This window comes from Triticum dicoccoides, chromosome 1B (assembly GCF_002162155.2).
Source record: "Triticum dicoccoides isolate Atlit2015 ecotype Zavitan chromosome 1B, WEW_v2.0, whole genome shotgun sequence".
NCBI lineage: Eukaryota > Viridiplantae > Streptophyta > Magnoliopsida > Poales > Poaceae > Triticum > Triticum dicoccoides.
The window spans coordinates 49,284,593-49,302,256 of NC_041381.1; positions in this window are offsets into that span (position 1 = coordinate 49,284,593).

A 17,664-nucleotide genomic window follows, 5' to 3' on the forward strand; every position below is an offset into this window, starting at 1 on the left:
GGACGCCGCCGTGGTCTGGCAACCCTGGACTGGTGGGAGGAGGGCAGTGAGGGGACTCGCCGTACGACGAGCGCAGGATGCCGCCGCGGCCGGTCTAGCAGTTCCCGTGACCGGTAGGAGGAGCGCACGTGAGGACGAGCCCTCTCGACGAGGTGCGGTGCAGCAGGTCGGCGCACACGAGAGCGAGCCCTCTCGGCGAGGCGGCGGCGACCGGTGCGCGCGGCGGTTGGGTGGTGTCGTCGTCGGCCTTGGGCAGGTCGAGCATGGCGTCAGGAGTAGCAGCTAGGGGGTGGCTAGGGTGGTCTGGAATTTCGCCATAGCTTGTATATAGTGTAGTGAAAAATATTTTTAAAAAATAAATAAACTTATTTAAATATTTCTATTGATGGACCATGTTGGCTTATTGGGCTGGCTACGCCACGGGTACACTACTAGGATAAGGCCTACTAGTGGCGCACCAGTTTTGCCTACTAATGGTGCACTACTGGTGCGCCACTAGTACCACGCCACTAGTATTATATACTAATGACGCACCACTGGTGCGCCATTAGTATAGACCAATATGCGCCATTAGTATGCCTCCCAGGGGGCCATATTTACCCATGTGCTTTGGCATACTAATGGCGCACTGTGGGGTGATGTGCCATTAGTATGAATATTAAGTTTTTTTACTTTTCTGATTTTTGCACAGGTTACAAAATATATTATTGGACAGAATATAGACAGCACCACACAGCAACAGCAAATTCATCGAATACAATAGAAGATTAGTCTCCGAATATAATTCATCATATTAGTCTCCGAATTCAAAAGACCGAACAAAGATAGAACATTACAAGTCTCGAGACCGTGAGTAGCGAGTTTGTCTTCACATTACAAGTCGATATCGATCTTCTAAACTACCATCACATAGAAGAGAGCTGCGGTCATCACGATGAGCATCATCGCGATGAAACTGGTCTTCATCCGGTTCCTCCAACGCTCCCTCCTCTCTCCCGCTAGATAGCGGGCATATCTAGATTCCGCCTCCGCCCTAGTGGTGTACCCTTTGTAACTGTTACCGCTGAAATGGTGAACCTGTCTCCGACACTCCTCCCAGTCGTCGTAGACTCCGGGAACCTTACCCTTGTACACGACATACGACGACATCTCTATGCACAAGCCAAACAACAGATAATACATAAGCAATATATAAGTATGCAATAAAAGGATCGGAAGAGAAAAGCAAGACATTAATAGCACGATTCATAGTCCTACTAATAAATAGCATCAATTACATCTAAGTTGAACGACTGTCCAAAACAAAGAGACATACAAGTTCATTAAAGTTTAATTACAACATGAGCTAATCGATGTTTCAGAACTACACATAGCATCACTACTTTCGACTCGACTCATGGGACCGGAGCGTGGATGAAGTCGCCGTCTTTCGTGATGGTCATGAAGTCGCGGGCATTGTTAGCCTGCATTTGTAGCGTTGTGTCTATCTCACTGTTGGACGGTTGATATCTGAGGTAGAACTGCCCCGAGGTACGAATGCCATCTTGATGGATGATTTCTTCAAACTCCGACTGGATGCGAAAGAATTCTTGTCGGAGGTCCGCGTCCTGGATTGCCGCCAAGCTTGCGGCCCAATCTTTGACATTATTTGATAGCAGAAGGTGATTATGGCCCCGTACGATCGCCCGCATGTGATGGAGGGCGTAGTAGGCATCCTTCTGACCGCTAGGCGGCTGCTTGACGCAGGGGAACATCGTATTGTGGGTGAACACGTGCCTGCTGTACCTACGAACTGGCCTCTTAAAGGTGCCTCCAGATGTGGCGTAGCCAGGGAGAGCATCATCAAGAACTTTCTTGATATTTGTGTAGTCTATCTTGGAGTCATGGTCCGGGTCAAAATACGTGGCCATGGAATATTTCGGGCTTAAGAGGATGAGTGTGCAATGTGTGTCACTGCACAGAACACGGAATGTTAGGGAAAAAAAGAATGATCAAAATCTAAGAAATCATATGTTACGGGGCGGTGAGGGGATGACTTACTCGGGAAAGTAAGGCACAAGGAAGTTATCCTTATCTGGGTTTGCCAGAATGACGCCTTCGAGGTGTGAACTTGCGACTTGCCAGTCCCCAGCGCTGCCCAAGATCTTGGCACGCATGTAGAAGGGGTCGACTATCATGATGTCCAGGGTCTTGTCTTGAATGATCCGCATCTCCATACTCAGCGAAAACAGCCGAACGAAGGTGTAGTGCAGCGGATGAAGGTTAAACATAACAAAGATGTCATCAAACCGCAAGACGATCGTACCCCCGATGGTGCCATCCACAAAGCCCTTGCCCTCTGGCACCTTGGCCACGAAAACCGGGTATGCCACATCATTCTGGGAGAGACGCCGCTTCTCCAAAGAAAGAACACTGTCATGCAGACTCCGCATAGCACCGGTTGCAGCATTGAGCATATTTGTCGGTAGCATCGCCCTACCCGCCACATGCACCCTCCTCGAGATATCCTTAGGTGAAGGTGGCCCGTCCTGAGCACGGATCATACTCGGTGCCGGCTGGCTCGCACCGACGCCCTTGTTAGTCTTTCATTTCCGTCCCTTCTTCTTGATCTGCTATAATGGGACCGAGTTCTGCTCACAGACCGCCTTCTTGAGCGTGTTGGGGCTGATAATATTTCACACCTCAGCTATCTGAGGCTCGGTGAAGGCGGCAGCTGGAGGCGTCTCCTGAGAACTGAACGCCAGACGACGCCTGTTGCAATTGGGTTGCTCCGCCGTAACAGCTAGATCACGGTCGTCTTGGTTGGGTTCTTGAGAAGGAGGCCCGCAGAACTCGTCATCATACCCATGTTCGGAAAAGTACTTATCGACGTTGGTAAACGTACCATCGTCGTTATCGTCGTCGTCTGGATCCTGTGCCATATGCATGTCCGGATCCTGTGCCATAGGGATGTCCAGCATGTCCGGTAGCGTTGCGGCGTTCTTGCCATGGCTTGGCGCCGGCACGACTGGCAGTCTTGTCTGTGGGGTGGTGTCCCCCACCCCCAAACGGATCTGGCTCTTCGGCCAAAGCAGGGGCCAGCTTACGCAGGCGCTGAGGGTCATCACATCGTCTTCGTTGGCCCCAGTGGGTCGAATCGGAGGTAACACCTCGTCGCAGCCTGGCAGCACCCGAACCAGTTCAACCCTATACAAGGTGGGTGGCATCGGATTACCGTGGAACACGCGGTTACCCGGTTGAACGATTCTGCCCTTGGCGACATCGACCAACTCGCCGCCCACAAAGTGCAGGAGAGTACAAGGAACGTCGACGGCGCCCTACGAAAACATGTAGGGCGGCAGGGATGCCCAGTCAAAGGCAAGGAGATGAAGTCATCGGCCGAGAGGCTTAGTTACCGTGATGCCATCGAGCTCGACTAATGTCGAGGCACCGCCAACGGTGGGCGTGCAACTGACGAAGGGGCCGCTTGCTGGCGAGGTGTCGGCCGGCGTACACCCGGGTGCATTAATCTCCAATGCCCGTGCCGGCACCGGAGACACGAATACCGCCTCTGCCGAAGACACCAATGGCACCGCCTGCGCGTTGTGCGAGTTGCTGGCCGTGAAGCTGGGAACCGGGGGAGGCCCCTGTTGACCGCCCGCAATCCACGTCGTCAGCCCATGAATCAACATAGGCACCATGACGGTGAGCGTTGTTCCCAGTTGTTGTTGCACTTGCTCTTGGACAATCTCCGGAATCTGCGCCACTTGTGCCTTGAGTGCTTCAACCTCACGCGTCTGGCTTTCTGAGCTGGTCTTTTTCTCCTTTCGCCCACCAGCGGTATAATATGACGACCATTTTGTGGACAAGCCTTTGCCGGCCACACGACCAGCTGACGACGGCTTACTGAGCTTATCCTTGTTTTTCATTATGTTCAACGCCCTATTTAAAGGGGTGTCGAAAGGAGAGCTCTGAGACGACCCCACGCTACTACTTTCAGTGTCCTGCGGAAGGAATGTAAACCATTTAGAAATATTGGGGATTAATTAGAATGCAACCATATGGAGCTAATTACGCGGGGGTGTATTCCTTACCAGAACAAGCTCAAGCGCCCTGGTCTTCGAAATCCGTGGTAAGCTCCTTGTTACCGGGTCCTCCTTGTACCGGGCCCTGAGAAAGTTCCTGGTCTGCTTGTCACGGTATTTCTCGAAGCGGGGCGGTAGGCCTTGCTCGGCACGCTCCGCGTCCTCCTTGTCCCATATAGGCTCCGCCACTCTGTAACCGCCGGGACCGAGTTGGTGGACCCCTAAGTTCAACTGTCGCATTTCTTTTCCCCACTGACTTGATTCGGAGGTTGCGCTGCTCTCGCACTTGATCTTGAACTCCTTGTAGTCATCTTCGCTGATCAAAGGATATTTCGCCTTGATCTTCTCATAACTATCACCTTTTTCAATCATTGCCTTCACCATGCTTCTCCACGTAGACAGGGCCGTGCTGATCCTCGTGAGGGCGGCACTGTTCACTTTATTCCCTGAGAGGCGTGTGTTTGCAAAGTCAGCGGGGAACTTGTATCGTTCATGCAGCTTCGTGAAGAGGAGGCTGCGCAAATTCCCTCGGTCCTTATGCCTTAGGTTCTCGGTGTTGATCGAGACGGTGCTCCGGAGAATGCACCCGAGCTAAACCGAGTACCCCTTGACTAATTCTTTGGGCGCCGTTGGATGCCCATTGGAGTTCACTTCAGTAAATTCCTCCTTGACGGTGCCGAGCACACTCGGGCGCCGGTCCTTCTGTTGCCTCTTTGGTTGGTTGCCATCTGTGTGTGCGCCGCCATCATCAGTGGTGGCATCCTCGGCGGCACCATCAGTGGTGTCATCCCCGACGCCACTAGCGGTTGTGTAGTCAGGATCGGTGTCTTCCGCGGCATCCTCATAGCGGTGAGGTTCTTCCTCTATCTCCTAGGATAGCTCCCAGAATTACTTGCCGCCCGAACCGCCGGCCTCATCGTTGTGGGCCATGTTTCGCTCTAAATAGGAAAAAGTTTGGTCAAAAAGTTGGTTATTGTCAAGGAACAAGATCATGGTCTCATCATTTAGGGTTTGTCGACACCGAGGCATCCTAAAAGCTAAGCTTTTATCATTTAGGGTTTGTCAACACCGAGGCACCCTAAAAGCCTAAGCGTACATCATTTAGGTTCTCATCGACACCAAGGCACCCTAAAAGCCAAGGTTTCATCATTTAGGGTTTGTCGACGCCGAGGCACCCTAAATGCTAAGTTAAGTTTTCATCATTTAGGGTTTATCGATGCCGAGGCACCCTAGGTTTGGCCTAATCACTTGGCTCTATTGCCACCTATGTTGGGCTTATCATCTAGGGTTTATCGATGCTAAGGAGAATTCTAAGTTGGGCCTAATCACTTGGCTCTATTGCCACCTATGGTTTAATGCAACAAGAATAAAGGGGCAGTTGATCCTACTTAATTAAGTACTAAGATACCCCGGCCCATGCATTAGTCGCAAATACCCCATATGTCCTATTTTTAGCAAAGTCATGCTAAAATTCACGGAAAATTTCAGCATGACCTTTGCTGAAAATAGGACATATGGAGTACCCGAATTTGCCAGAACGGAAGTTAATCGACATTCCGGCAAACTCAAGGGCCTCTTGGGGTACATCAGCAGCATCACAAGTTGACAAAATTCCCAAGTAGTATAGCAGCAGCATCACAAGTAGTACCAATGAACATATAGTCCAGCACATTCTGAATTTCGATAAATGACAGCAAGTTAACTCATGCTGACAACAACAAACTTATAACAACATAAATGAAATTGCAGTTCCAAGTGGGTATGGGAAATAATAAAACCAGATAAATGATTTTGTTCGCTCCACTTAACAAAAATAAAGAAATGATTTTGTTCAATACATCTGGTAAGCTGCACACTGTCTAATATGTGTCATAAATGACAAAGCTGCACACTATCTAATATGTGTCATAAATGACACTAAGATCTCATTACACTCTACATATGCAGCATCTATAGAAAGAGACCATCAGTAATATTTGGGTACTGTCACAAAAATTAGTGTTAGGCGTGCAAAGATCCCCCACCACATCCTCGAGCCGGCTACCATAGCACGGTATTGTCGGTTACTTTTGGACATCAAGCACGTTACCCTTTTCTTTCTGCTGAACATTGTTCAAACTCTGAATAAGAAACAATTTGGAGAGAAGCACATCTATTATAGCTTACTGACTCAGCTGAGTATGATGTAATATCTTCTCTAAATGGTTGTGTCAATTCCATCTTACACGGACAACCGCAATGTGTTGCAAGACTCACAAGCATGCAAGGCACATCTTCTATATCAAGGAGAAAATAAGAAGATATTTGGCAAGGTCTTTCGGTAATATTCAAAGGCACTTGTCTGTTGGAGTAATCCAAAGTGAGTTGTGTTTAATCAGGCAAGTACTACTAGTTATACGTGTGAAAGGTTATTATGATGGATCAGGGAAGAAGTTCTGGAACTTGTTTTACCTGCAGCCTATGTGGGTTCAGAAGGTAGCGAAATGTTATTGAAATGCTGAATTTGTTCTTGAGCTTGTAGGTACAGTTACATGGATATTGCTCTTTGTGATTTATACTCAAACATCAATGATCAATGATTAATGATTTATACTCCAGCAATTCCAGGAATGATTTTAGGATATTAGTCTAGATTAGGAGTTTTAAATCGAGTACTCCATCAGATTAGGATACTACTCTAGATTAGTGTAGCCACTATCTAACAAAAATTTTCAGAACTGTATTTCAGAGTACTCCAAATGTTGTGTGCCCTAGTATTTCTGTGTTCCCTGGCATTTCTATAACATTCAGTAGCATGACAATTTTAACATGTTGAGAAAAATTCAGTAACATGAATTTGAAATTGAGTACTCAGTGTAAGGATTAAATGCACACAATTTGGTTATTAGCTTCGCATTCAATATTTGCGAAAATTTCAAATACGCTAAGGCCCTGTTCGGTAGTTCGCCGGCTCCACAAAATCCTGCGCTCCGCTCCTAGGAGTGAACTCCAGCTCTTCGATCTATCGTGAAAGCCAGAAAAATCGTTCGCCTCGCTCGCTGCACTCCGCTTCGTGAGTGGGCTGAAAGCCCAATAATCTGTTTTGTGGCCCGTGCTAAGGGGAGGTTGGCCAGGCTACAGGCCTGTTCGAGGCTGAAAATGTGACGAGCGTGAGAAACAAACTCTATCGAACCGGTAAGTTTCACTTATCGGTGGCATACGTCTATAAATTCCATGAACTCCCTCGATTTTAGGATCTGCAGATCAGCTCATTCGCCGCTCCACGATTTTGAACTACTGCTGGCTCCGCTCCGCTCCGCTCCGCTCCGCTGACTCCGCGGAGTTACAGCGTTTGGGGCTGCTCCGCTCGCTCCGGGAGAGGAGTTCTGGAGCGGAGAGAACCCGAACAGCCCCTAAGTATCATTGCTAGTGGTTGGCTGACTAGAGAAGAGAAGACAGTTTAGTTGGCATGGTTCAGACTAGTAATTTGAGTTCAAGAATGTTCCTGTTCTCTCATTGTTACCAAGCATGATTTGGCTAAGCCAAGCATGATCTTGCTTGCATTGCCGCCTTTGCTACATGAAGCAATAGGGTAGGTTTAGTTTCACTGAATTTTTATACATCATTTGCTGAATTTTTGCTCTACATCACTTGCTCTTTGTAAATTATTGCATATATCAAGTGACTGAATTTTTGAAACTATAGGTGAACCTCTTCAGCAAACGCAAAACAGTTAACTGAAACTGTCTAAAATAGTTAAGTCCACTTGATGCTTAGCTAATGCAGGCCAGTAGAATGAAATGAACTACGAATTTGTTCTCTGAAATACATGCAGGCCAACAGAGAGGATGTTGTTACAAGGGAGCAAGAAGCCTGCCACCATGGCCCTAGAGTTTGCAGGGGAGGGGTGGAGGAGAAGGGAGGAATCACCTGGGGGAGGGGATTGAGGAATGGAGGAAGACGCCAGCGTTGAAGCTCCGGCCGCGGCTGGGCGTTGAAGCTCCAGTGACACGCGGCGGGCTCCTCCACTCGCCTGTCTCTGCGTCTCGGCTTGGGCGGGAGGACGTCGAGGGCACGTGATGTGGACCAGATCATGACCAAGGCATCCAAGAGTGAGTTTAATGCTAGCACAAATGCTGAACCATTAGAGCATCCAAAGGAAGACAAGGGCAAAACCATTATCTTAGTTGGGAAGCTTCCGGTGCCTATTTTGGGAGAAATGACACATCATATTTCCAGCTGCAACTTCCCACCTAAACCTAATTAATTCTGGAAGTCTCTAGCACCTTATAGAGGCTGGAAAATATGGTCTTAGAAGTCAGCTTTCATTCAAAAAAACGGTGCATCATTTGAGGTCTTGAGTCAAAAGTTGTGCAAGTTTCCATGCAAGCTGTCCAAGAATTTATTACAGCGCGAGGCTCAACAAGTTTGCTCCTGCTACAGCTTGGGGCTCACAAATTTACCCTTCTTTTTGAGTTGTTTTCACACCTAACTAGTGGGTGTTTCTAGTATAAATACTCCACAGCTGTTCCATGTGAGGGGGGATGAGATTTCCGAGTTTATGTTTGTAGACAGCCGGTGAGGTTGTGTTGTGTTGTGAGCACTAGTATCGTTGAGTGTTAGCTCGTGTGTGTGGATTGGAGGGCCTGTCCTCAATTCATATAGGATCCTTGTGGTTCCCTCTTGTGATTCTTCATAGGTTCACAAGCTTCATGGTTTGGGTTGCATCCTTGTAAACCCAGCTAGTTATCCGCTGCAATTTATCTGAGTGTGTTTCCTCTTGTTCTTGCCACTTGAGAGAAACAAAATTTGTTGAAACAAGTATCGAGTGAGTTTGTTGCTTCTCCTTGTGATTTCTTTGGCACCATGAAAGATCGTTTCCAAGGCGTCCCGCATCATCTTGGTATCAGAGCTTTAGGTTGTTCGCGGTGCTATTTTCTCTCTTGCTGATTTTGTTCTCGAGAAGCTTCCATGGGTTCGAGGAGATCCAACAGTGTTGATGGTGTGCATGGAGGTAGGCACCTCGTGGAGGAGGAGCTGCCACTTCCCGTGTACGATCCAAGCTTGCAGCCCGCCTATGTGTTGGCATTGGAGGATACACGAGAGTATGTGTTGAACAAGGTGGAGAGGCGCATATTGGCCGTGGAGACCAACCTTGGCCGGAGAATCGACTCCTTCACCGAGGAACTCCGTCGAGATAGGCTTGCTGCACAGGGTCGACATCGACAAATCTCCGAACAGCAGGGCCAACGCCACCTTGAGGAGGAGCATGGAGAGCACAACCACGTCTACTCGGGTGATGCTCATAGCTACTATGCTGCACCACCTTGGCGTGCTCGCTACGACCATCGAGGTGCTACTTGGGCGCCACCGTCGCCACCACGAGATGGGCTTGCGGCACGGGGTCGACATCGACAACTCCCCATACAGCAGGACCACCATGGAGAGCATTGGAGCGACCACTCCGATGATGCTCGAAACTACTACGAGCCTCGACCACGACGTGTTCATCATGATCGTCGCGGAGAAGGCCAAGAAGGCTTTGCCATGGGAGGAAGAGGTCATGGGCGTGCTCATCGTGACCATGAAGATGATGGGATTGGTAAATTCAAACTTACCATACCATCGTTCAATGGGAAAACCGAGCCCGATGATTATTTGGAGTGGGAGATGCATGTGGATCAGATTTTTGACAGCCACCGCTATACGGAGGAGAAGAAGGTACGATATGCATCCATTGAGTTTACTAGATATGCTTTGATTTGGTGGAACCAATTGTGTCATGCTGGAGGTCGTCCGGAGACATGGGTGCAAATGAAAAATCTGTTGCGGAGACGGTTTGTTCCTGAACATTTCACAAGAACCTTGTACAATCGTCTACAACGGTTGTGCCAAGGTAATTTTAGTGTTGATGAGTACTATAAAGAGATGGAGATTTTGATGATTAGGACAACAGTGAATGAGCCAGAGGAGGCCACAATGTCAAGATTCTTTCATGGACTGAATGAAGATGTGCAAGAAAGGATAGAGATGGTTACATATCAAGATTTGCAAGAACTTGTGCATCAAGCTATTCGTGTAGAGCAGCAGCTGAAGCGTCGCCAAAATCGCAGCCAAACCTATACATCAAGCACTTGGAGAGGTTCAGCTCAGTGAGAAGTAGACAGAAGTGTCGCTGTAGATTTTCGCTCACACAACAAGATGACTACAAAGGAAGCTAATGCATCAAAGGTTGAATCTTCCAATACTCCTGCCACCCGCATTAGTAATATTCAGTGCCATACATGCAAGGGTAGAGGTCACTTCAAGAAGGATTGTCCTAATCTGAAGAAGGTTTTACTCACAAATGATGGATATGTCACCGATGACTCAAGTGACAAATCTGGATCTGAGAAGAAAGATGCAAATTATTGTACTTTTGAGACCGGAGCACCTCTGAGTTCAGATGGAGGAGATGGTGTTAATCTCATGGTTCGCAAAGTGGCTCATGATGATGCTCCTATTGTTGAGAAGGGCCAGCGACAAAATGTGTTCCAATCCATTTGCAAGATCAAGGACAAAAACTACAAGGTGGTCATCGATGGAGGTAGCTACAACAACATCATTAGTAGTGATCTTGTGCATGCTCTTGGGATATCAACATGGAGGCAGCCCCAGCCATATTATGTGAAGTGGCTGAATGGTGTTGGTAAGCTGAAGATTACACATCGTGCTAGGGTGCAATTTTCAGTGGGAAGTTATGTGGACAAAGTGGTATGTGATGTGGTGCCAATGCAAGCTTGTCATCTTCTTTTGGGAAGACCGTGGTAGTTTGATCATGATGCTACTCACCATGGGAGGTCTAACAAGTATTCTTTCATGCATCAAGGAGTGAACCATGTCTTGGAACCTATGGTGGATCAAGTACTCAAGGTTGAGCAATTCCCACAAGTGAAGAAGCCCAAAAAGAATACCTGAAAACCGAGGACGGTTTTGTTTGAAGGAAGGGAGGATGATGTGGACCAGATCATGACCAAGGCATCCAAGAGTGAGGTTAATGCTAGCACAAATGCTGAACCATTAGAGCATCCAAAGGAAGACAAGGGCAAAACCATTATCTTAGTTGGGAAGCTTCCGGTGCCTATTTTGGGAGAAATGACACATCAGATTTCCAGCTGCAACTTCCCACCTAAACCTAATTAATTCTGGAAGTCTCTAGCTGTTGGAAATATGCCCTAGAGGCAATAATAAAAGTATTATTATTATATTTCCTTGTTCATGATAATTGTCTTTTATTCATGCTATAACTGTATTATCCGGAAATCGTAATACACGTGTGAATACATAGACCACAATATGTCCCTAGTGAGCCTCTAGTTGACTAGCTCGTTGTGATCAACAGATAGTCATGGTTTCCTGGCTATGGACATTGGATGTCGTTGATAACGGGATCACATCATTAGGAGAATGATGTGATGGACAAGACCCAATCCTAAGACTAGCACAAAAGATCGTGTAGTTCATTTGCTAGAGCTTTGCCAATGTCAAGTATCTCTTCCTTCGACCATGAGAGCATGTAACTCCTAGATACCGTAGGAGTGCTTTGGGTGTATCAAACGTCACAACGTAACTGGGTGACTATAAAGGTGCACTACAGGTATCTCCGAAAGTATCTATTGTTTTATGCGGATCGAGACTGGGATTTGTCACTCCGTGTAAACGGAGAGGTATCTCTGGGCCCACTCGGTAGGACATCATCATATGCGCAATGTGACCAAGGAGTTGATCACGGGATGATGTGTTACGGAACGAGTAAAGTGACTTGCCGGTAACGAGATTGAACAAGGTATTGGATACCGACGATCGAATCTCGGGCAAGTAACATACCGATAGACAAAGGGAATTGAATACGGGATTGATTAAGTCCTTGACATCGTGGTTCATCCGATGAGATCATCGTGGAACATGTGGGAGCCATCATGGGTATCCAGATCCCACTGTTGGTTATTGACCGGAGAACGTCTCGGTCATGTCTACATGTCTCCCGAACCCGTAGGGTCTACACACTTAAGGTTCGATGACGCTAGGGTTATAAAGGAAGTTTGTATGTGGTTACCGAATGTTGTTCGGAGTCCCGGATGAGATCCCGGACGTCACGAGGAGTTCCGGAATGGTCCGGAGGTAAAGATTTATATATGGGAAGTCCTATTTTGGCCACCGGAAAATGTTCGGGATTTTTGGGTATTGTACCGGGAAGGTTCTAGAAGGTTCCGGAGTGGGGCCCACCTGCATGGGGGGACCCACATGGACGTGGGTAGTGGGGGCAAGGCCCCACACCCCTGGTCAAGGCGCACCAAGATCCCCCCTTAGAAGGAATAAGATCATATCCCGAAGGGATAAGATCAAGATCCCTAAAAAGGGGGGATAACAATCGGTGGGGAAAGGAAATAATGAGATTTCTTTCCTCCCACCTTGGCCAACGCCCCAATGGACTTGGAGGGCAAGAAACCAGCCCCTCCACCCCTATATATAGTGGGGAGGCGCATGTGAGCTACACACAAAGTTCTGGCGCAGCCCTCCCCCTCTCACAAGTACTCCTCCTCTCCCGCGGTGCTTGGCGAAGCCCTGCAGGATTGCCACGCTCCTCCACCACCACCACGCCGTTGTGCTGCTACTGGATGGAGTCTTCCTCAACCTCTCCCTCTCTCCTTGCTGGATCAAGGCTTGGGAGACGTCACCGGGCTGTATGTGTGTTGAACGCGGAGGTGCCGTGCGTTCGGCACTTGATCATCGGTGATTTGAATCACGACGAGTATGACTCCATCAACCCCGTTCACTTGAACGCTTCCGCTTAGCGATCTACAAGGGTATGTAGATGCACTCCCCTTTCTACTCGTTGCTGGTCTCTCCATAGATAGATCTTGGTGTTACGTAGGAAATTTTTTTAATTTCTGCTACGTTCCCCAACAGTGGCATCATGAGCTAGGTCTATTGCGTAGATTCTTTGCACGAGTAGAACACAAAGTAGTTGTGGGCGTTGATGTTGTTCAATATGCTTACCGTTACTAGTCCAATCTTGTTTCGACGGTATTGTGGGATGAAGCGGCCCGGACCGACCTTACACGTACTCTTACGTGAGACAGGTTCCACCGATTGACATGCACTTGGTGCATAAGGTGGCTAGCGGGTGCCAGTCTCTCCCACTTTAGTCGGAACGGATTCGATGAAAAGGGTCCTTATGAAGGGTAAATAGCAATTGGCATATCACGTTGTGGTCTTGCGTAGGTAAGAAACGTTCTTGCTAGAAACCCATAGCAGCCACGTAAAACATGCAACAACAATTAGAGGACGTCTAACTTGTTTTTGCAGGGTATGCTATGTGATGTGATATGGCCAAGAAGAATGTGATGAATGATATGTGATGTATGAGATTGATCATGTTCTTGTAATAGGATTCACGACTTGCATGTCGATGAGTATGACAACCGGCAGGAGCCATAGGAGTTGTCTTTATTTTTTGTATGACCTGCGTGTCATTGAAGAACGCCATGTAAACTTCTTTACTTTATTGCTAAACGCGTTAGTCATAGAAGTAGAAGTAGTCGTTGGCGTGACAACTTCATGAAGACACGATGATGGAGATCATGATGATGGAGATCATGGTGTCATGCCGGTGACGATGATGATCATGGAGCCCCGAAGATGAAGATCAAAGGAGCTATATGATATTGGCCATATCATGTCACTACTCTATTTGATTGCATGTGATGTTTATCATGTTTATGCATCTTGTTTACTTAGGACGACGGTAGTAAATAAGATGATCCCTTACAACAATTTCAAGAAGTGTTCTCCCCTAACTGTGCACCGTTGCGACAGTTCGCTGTTTCAAAACATCACGTGATGATCGGGTGTTTTATTCAGACGTTCAAATACAACGGGTGTTGACGAGCCTAGCATGTACAGACATGGCCTCGGAACACATGCAAAACACTTAGGGTTAACTTGACGAGCCTAGCATGTACAGACATGGCCTCGGAACACGGAGACCGAAAGGTCGAGCATGAGTCGTATAGAAGATACGATCAACATGAAGATGTTCACCGATGATGACTAGTCCGTCTCACGTGATGATCGGACACGGCCTAGTTTGACTCGGATCATGTAATCACTTAGATGACTAGAGGGATGTCTATCTGAGTGGGAGTTCATAACATGAACTTATTTATCCTGAACATAGTCAAAAGGTTTTTGCAAATTATGTCGTAGCTCACCCTTTAGTTCCACTGTTTAGATATGTTCCTAGAGAAAATATAGTTGAAAGTTGATAGTAGCAATTATGCGGACAGTAGAAAGCTTATGTCCTTAATGCACTGCTCAGTGTGCTGAACCCCAAACGTCGTTTGTGTATGTTGCGAAATTCGGACATACACGTTTTGATAACTACATGATAGTTCAGTTAAACGGTTTAGAGTTGAGGCACCAAAGACGTTTTTCGAAATGTCGCGGAACATATGAGATGTTTCGAGGGATGAAATTGGGATTTCAGGCTCGTGCCCACGTCAAGAGGTATGAGACCTCCGACGATTTTCTTAGCCTGCAAACTAAGGGAGAAAAGCTCAATCGTTGAGCTTGTGCTTAGATTGTCTGAGTGCAACAATCACTTGAATCGAGTGGGAGTTGATCTTCCAGATGAGATAGTGATGTTTCTCCAAAGTCATTGCCACCAAGCTGCTAGAGCTTCGTGATGAACTATAACATATCAGGGATAGATATGATGATCCTAGAGGTATTCGCGATGTTTGACACCGCGAAAGTAGAAATCAAGAAGGAGCATCAATTGTTGATGGTTGGTGAAACCACTAGTTTCAAGAAGGGCAAGGGCAAGAAGGGATACTTCATGAAACGGCAAATCAGCTGCTGCTCCAGTGAAGAAACCCAAGGTTGAACCCAAACCCGAGACTAAGTGCTTCTGTAATAAGGGGAACAGTCACTAGAGCAGAATTACCCTAGATACTTGGTAGATGAGAAGGCTGGCAAGGTCGATAGAAGTATATTGGATATACATTATGTTAATGTGTACTTTACTAGTACTCCTAGTAGCACCAGGGTATTGGATACCGGTTCGGTTGCTAAGTGTTAGTAACTCGAAATAAAAGCTACGAAATAAACGGAGACTAGCTAAAGGTGAGCTGACGATATATGTTGGAAGTGTTTCCAAGGTTGATATGATCAAGCATCGCACGCTCCCTCTACCACCGAGATTGGTGTTTGCGTTGAGCATAGACATGATTGGATTATGTCTATCGCAATACAGTTATTCATTTAAGGAGAATAATGGTTTCTCTATTTTTGAATAATACCTTCAATGGTCTTGCACCTAAAGGAATGGTTTATTGAATCTCGGTCGTAGTGATACACATTTTCATGCCAAAAGATATAAGATAGTAATGATAGTACCACTTACTTGTGGCACTGCCATGTAAGTCATAATGGTATAAAACGCATGAAGAAGCTCCATGTTGATGGATCTTTGGACTCACTCGTTTTTGAAAAGTTTGAGACATGCGAACCATGTCTATTGGTGTATATGCATGAAGAAACTCCATGCAAATGGATCGTTCGGACTCACTTGATTTTGAATCACTTGAGATATGCAAATCATACCACATGGGCAAGATGACTGAAAAGCCTCATTTTCAGTAAGATGGAACAAGATAGCAACTTGTTGGAAGTAACACATTTTGATGTGTGCAGTCGAATGAGTGCTGAGGCATGCAGTGAATATCATTATGTTCTTACTTCACAGATGATTCGAGTAAATGTTGAGTATATTTACTTGATGAAACACAACTCTGAATTATTGAATGGTTCAAGTAATTTCAGAGTGAAGTAGAAGATCATTGTGACAAGAGGATAAAATGTCTATGATACGATCATAGAGATGAATATCTGAGTTACGAGTTTTGGCACACAATTAAGACATTGTGGAAATTGTTTCATAATTAATACCGCCTGGAACACCATAGTGTGATGGTGTGTCCGAACATCATAGTTGCACCCTATTGGATATGGTGCGTACCATGATGTCTCTTATCGAATTACCACTATCGTTCATGGGTTAGGCATTAGAGACAACCACATTCACTTTAAATAGGGCACCACGTAATTCCGATGAGATGACACCGTATGAATTATGGTTTAGAGAAACCTAAGTTGTCGTTTCTTGAAGGTTTGGGGCTGCGACGCTTATGTGAAAAAGTTTCAGGATTAAGCTCGAACCCAAAGCGGATAAAATACATCTTCATAGGACACCCAAAACAGTTGGGTATACCTCCTAATTCAGATCCGAAAGCAATATGAATTGTTTCTAGAATCGGGTCCTTTCTCGAGGAAAGGTTTCTCTCGAAAGAGTTGAGTGGGAGGATGGTGGAGACTTGATGAGGTTATTGAACCGTCTCTTCAACTAGTGTGTGGCAGGGCACAGGAAGTTGTTCCTGTGGCACCTACACCAATTGAAGTGGAAGCTTGTGATGTTGATCATGAAACTTCGGATCAAGTCACTACCAAACCTCGTGGGATGACAAGGATACGTACTACATCAGAGTGGTACGTAATCCTGTCTTGGAAGTCATGTTGCTGGACAACAATGAACCTACGAGCTATGGAGAAGCAATGGTGGGCCCGGATTCCGATAAATGGCTCGTGGCCATAAAATCCGAGAACGGATCCATGACTTTGGAAGAAATACTTGATGGTCGTAAGGCCATTGGGTACGGATGGATTTTAAAAGGAAGACAGACAATGATGGTAAGAATTACCATTAAGAAAGCTCGACTTGTCGTTAAGATATTTTCCGACAAGTTCAAGGAGTTGATTACGGTGAGGTTTTCTCACTCGTAGCGACGCTAAGAGTCTGTTGGAATTGGATTAGCAGTTACTGCATGATTGATGAAATCTTGCAGATAGGATGTCAAAACATTGTTTCCTCGACGTTATACTTGAGGAAAGGTTGTATGTGATACAACCGGAAGGTTTTGTCAATCCCAAAAGATGCTAATAAGTATGCAAAGCTCCAGCAATCCTTCTAAGGACTGGAGTGAGCATCTCGGAGTTGGAATGTGTGCTTTGATGATGATCAAAGATTTTGGGTTTGTACAAAGTTTACGAGAAACTTGTATTTCCAAAGAAGTGAGTGGGAGCACTATAGAATTTCTGATGAATACATGTTGATCAGAAATGATGTAGAATTTCTGGAAAGCATATAGGGTTATTTTGAAAGTGTTTTTCAATAGAAAGCCTGGATTAAGCTACTTGAACATTGAGCATCAAGATCTATAAGGATAGATCAAAATGCTTAATAATACTTTCAAATGAGCACATACCTTGACATGATCTTGAAGGTGTTCAAGATGGACCAGTCAAAGAAGGAGTTCTTGCCTGAGTTGTAAGGTATGAAGTTAAGACTTAAAGCTCGACCACGGCAGAATAGAGAGAAAGGACGAAGGTCGTCCCCTATGCTTAAGACGTAGGCTCTTCAGTATGCTATGCTGTGTACCGCACCTGAAGTGTGCCTTGCCATGAGTCAGTCAAGGGGTACAAGAGTGATCCAAGAATGGCTCACAGGACAGCGGTCAAAGTT